The sequence below is a fragment of the Frankliniella occidentalis genome, unplaced genomic scaffold, assembly GCF_000697945.3.
Source record: "Frankliniella occidentalis isolate FOCC.00 unplaced genomic scaffold, Focc_3.1 Scaffold417, whole genome shotgun sequence".
Lineage (NCBI taxonomy): Eukaryota > Metazoa > Arthropoda > Insecta > Thysanoptera > Thripidae > Frankliniella > Frankliniella occidentalis.
In genome coordinates this window covers 32,453-36,792 of record NW_026267538.1, presented here as the reverse complement: position 1 = coordinate 36,792, position 4,340 = coordinate 32,453, and positions in this window count along the sequence as shown.

Sequence of the window (4,340 nt, the reverse complement as noted above, 5' to 3'; positions counted from 1 at the left end):
GATGTGTGTATTTTAGGATGTCTGTCTTTTAGGATGTCTTTTTTTTAGGATTGTTTTTTAGGATGTCTGTCTTTTAGGATGTCTGTCTTTCAGGATGTCTGTCTTTCAAGATGTCTGGCTTTAGGATATCTGTCATTTAAGGTGCCCCCACAATGAGCGCGAGGCGATGCCGGGTAGGCGATGCCGTGCCGGTTGGCGGGGCTACGCCTCCGATCTTCTAAGTAAAGCTGTATTTGCATAAAAGTCGGTAAACCTGCCGGCACGGCCTGCAAGCACAGCCTGGCCGCACGGCATCGCCTACCCGGCATCGCCTCGCGCTCATTGTGGGGGCACCTTTAGGATGTCTGTCTTTTAGGATGTCTATCTTTTAAGATATCTGTCTTTTAGGATTGCCTTTTAGAATGTCTCTCTTTTAGGATGTCTCACTTCTAGATTGTCTGTCTCCTAAAAGAAGACGTCTGTCATTTAGGAAGTCCGGTAGACCGCCCCATATAGCAAAAGTATCAAAATATTGACGGGCCATCCCATAAAAAGTTGTCTTGTGGCATTCAGAATGCTGTTATTTTTTTTCTGATTTTTAAAGATGAATTTATGGTCCAAATTTGGCAAAATTTGGCTAAAAACGTGTTTTTCTGCTTGCGCGACCCCTAAATTCATCTGTAAAAATATGAAAAAAAATTACAGCGTTCTGAATGCCAAAAGACAACTATTTAAGGGATGGCCCGACAATATTTTAATACTTTTGCTATATGGGACAGTCTAAAGTCCGGCTCCTGAAAAGGTCTGTCTTGTGGGATGTCTGTCTTTTAGGGTGTCTGTCTTTTAAGAGGTCTGTCTTTTAAGAGGTCTGTCTTTTAAGAGGTCTGTCTTTTAGGATGTCTGTCTTTTAAGATGTCTGACTTTTAGGATGTCTGTCTTTTAAGATGTCTATCTTTTAGAATGGCTCTCTTTTCGAATGTCTGTCTTTTAGGATGTCTGTCTTTTAGGATATCTGTCTTATAGAATATCTGTTTTAGGAATTATCTTAAACGATGTGTGTCTTTTAAGATTTATCGTTGAGGATGTCCGTCTTTTAGGATGTCGGTCTTTTACGATGTCTGTCTTTTAAGATGTCGGTCTTTTAGGATGTCTTTCTTTTAGGATGTCTTTCTTTTAGGATGACTGTCTTTTAGGATGTCTGTGTCTTACGATGTCTGTCTTTTAGGATGTGTGTATTTTAATATTGTCTGTCTTTTACGATGTCTGTCTTTAAGGATGTCTGGCTTTTAAGATGTCTGTCTTTTAGGATGTCTATCTTTTATGATGTCTTTTTTTTAGGATTGTCTTTTAGGATGTCTGTCTTTTAGGATGGCTGTCTTTTAGGATGGCTGTCTTTAAGGATGTCTGTCTTTTAGGATGTCTATCTTTTATGATGTCTGTCTTTTAGGATGTCTGTCTTTTAAGATGTCTGTCTTTTAGGATGTCTGTCTTTTAGGATGTCTGTCTTTTAGGATGTCTGTCTTTTAGGATGTCTATCTTTTAGGATGTCTGTCTTTTAGGATGTCTTTCTTTTAGGATTGTCTTTTAGGATGTCTGTCTTTTACTATGTTTGTCTTTTAGATGTCTGTCTTTTAGGGTGTCTGTATTTTCAGATGTCTGTCTTTTAGGATGTGTGTATTTTAATATTGTGTGTCTTTTAAGGTGTCTGTTTTAAGGATGTCTGTCTTTTAGGATGTCTGTCGATTAGGATGTCTGTCTTTTAAGATTTTTGTTTTAGGATGTCTATCTTTTAGGATGTCTGTCTTTTAAGATGTCACTTTAAGATCTCACTTCTAGATTGTTTGTCTTTTAAATTTATGTTTTAGGAATTATCTTAAACGATGTGTGTCTTTTAGGATTTTTCTTTTAGGATGTCTGTCTTTTAGGATGTCTGTCTTTTAGGATGTCTATCTTTTAGGATGTCTGTCTTTTAGGATGTCTTTTAGGCCCAAATTAGTTAACAGAACGCGTCTTTTTGGTCACCTCCGTTGTTTCCACGCGTTCACATTAGTGACGGCGGGTCCGGGGAGACTCGGGGCGATGTTCAGAATATCTTGAAATCGTTCAATGGGAGACGGACAACTCGCCCCATCCAAGTCGCCCCATGGTACAAGTCGCCCCAATTCTAACTCGCCCCGATTTTGGGGCTGGGGCGAGTCGCAGAATTGTGCCATCTCGCCCCAGTCAAACATTTTTGACCAATTTTTATTCCATTTGAATATTGCTGGCCATTGTTAAGCGTCCCTCTCCTTCAAAGCCGAAGTCTTCTCTGGCCAAAATAAAAGTTCGAATCCACAGAATTGTGGACCGCACACAGATAATGGTCCCACTGAATTAACGGAGAATGCCTTAGATCAATAGAAATCTAACAAATGGAAAATATGATATTATTTTTCCGCAAAATTAAGCGATTTTCGATTATCTTATGGGGTATGTTCCCTTGAACCAATAAAATTCCGTCGAGTCTAAAGAAAAATTTTAAAACATTTTCTTCCTATTGAATCATCCGAACCTTTTTCTGCCGGCACGGCCTGCAAGCACAGCCTGGCCGCACGGCATCGCCTACCCGGCGGATCTACGCACGCACGTGACAGGCACGCACCACACAGACATCTGCGCACGCAGGTGACAAGCACGCGACACGCACGCGACACGCACGTGATACGAACGCATCTGCGTACGCTAGTGACACGCACGCGACACGCACGCAACACGCACGTGAAACGCACGCGATACGCACGCATCTGCGCACGCACGTGACACGCACGTGACACGCACGCACCTTCGCACGCAAGTGACACGCACGCGACACGCACGTGACATGCACGCGTTACGCACGCATCTGCGCACGCACGACACGCACGCATCTGCTCACTAACGTGACACGCACGCATCTGGCCACGCACGTGTATGCGTGTGTGCCTGCGTTAATGCAGGCGTGTGTGTTGTGTAGAGTATTATCGAATCATATTAGCAGATAACCATTCCGAAAAAAAAATTAGAGGGAGAAATTAGAAACAAGTGATTGACCAACTGAGGATAAATGAAAAAATGCCCTGCGGCCCTCAAGATCATCGGCCCTCAAGATCATCGGCCCTCCCGATAAAAGGTGCTCAAACTGTCATGGCGTTTCGAAGCAAAAGAGGGCTGACTGTGAGGTCATGCTGCCCAAAACAAAAGGAACCGTTTTAAAGCCATACTAAGACGTCCTTCTCTCGTCGCAAAACACAAATTTATCAACACCCCGGGCGTTTGCAAAAACTAGGGAAAAAATTAAAGACACTCACCAACTAATAGAATGGCGCCAGGAGACGGTGGCTCCAACTTTAACACGAAGGTTTGTCCTTGTTAGTTCCTGAACGGCAGACTCGAGACTGAGAGCACGCAGCGTCTCGAGTGCAACCACCGATCTGAAATTTTTTTAAAAAATTGGAAGTATCACAGGCGGCAGAACCGTTCAGTAATTTACGTGCCCCCCTCCCCCACCACAATTCCCTTCTATCTATCTTTCGAGTGAAAATTTTAGGGTATCACGTACCGAGGTCAAAAAGCATTACGATCTCATCACTCATACATTTGCAAACTGTGACTGTGCAGTACTCTTCTGCTTCTGCCCGACATACAATAGTTAAATAAATGTGTAGGTCGACAACACTAAACATGTGATATGTATTTTGATATGATAAAAACAAAAAAAAAAGATCCCCAATGAATTAAGTTTATGTGTCTCAAAAGTTTTAAAATAGGTACATTCAATGCAATGTAATTTGAAGTGAGAGAGAGTGCAGAAAAACTTACAGGATGCGCAGGGGCTCAACCTCCTAGTGATAGAGCAGGCGGCTCACAAGGGCTCTACAAATCTACGAAGAGCCCTACAGGCGTGTCAAACACCACCCACAGAATTTTTCTGCACCCGAATTTTGATCCCCAAGAGCAGAGTAGAACAACCGAAGTCGCGCATTCCAGAAAAAATAGAGAGGGGAAATCCGACATGTCTGACTGAGCAACTAAGTTACAATATTACCCTTAGGCTTCCAAGGCCCTCGGCAATCCCGATAAAAAGGACTTAAGCTGTCCTAAAGCTACGTGTAAGTCGTTACGAAGCAAAAGAGGTTTGTACGCGAGGCTGTAATGCCGAAGATAAAAGTAACCGTTTCAAAACTAAACATCGATTTCCCCAATCGGGAAAATAAAAATAAATAAGTAAACTACACCCTCCTCCCCTTATTACAATATATGTCGTATATATTAGCCCCTACTCTAGTTGCTGGAATAACAGTTGAAAACCGAGTTCACTCACCTATTCATCGAGTCGTGCCGAA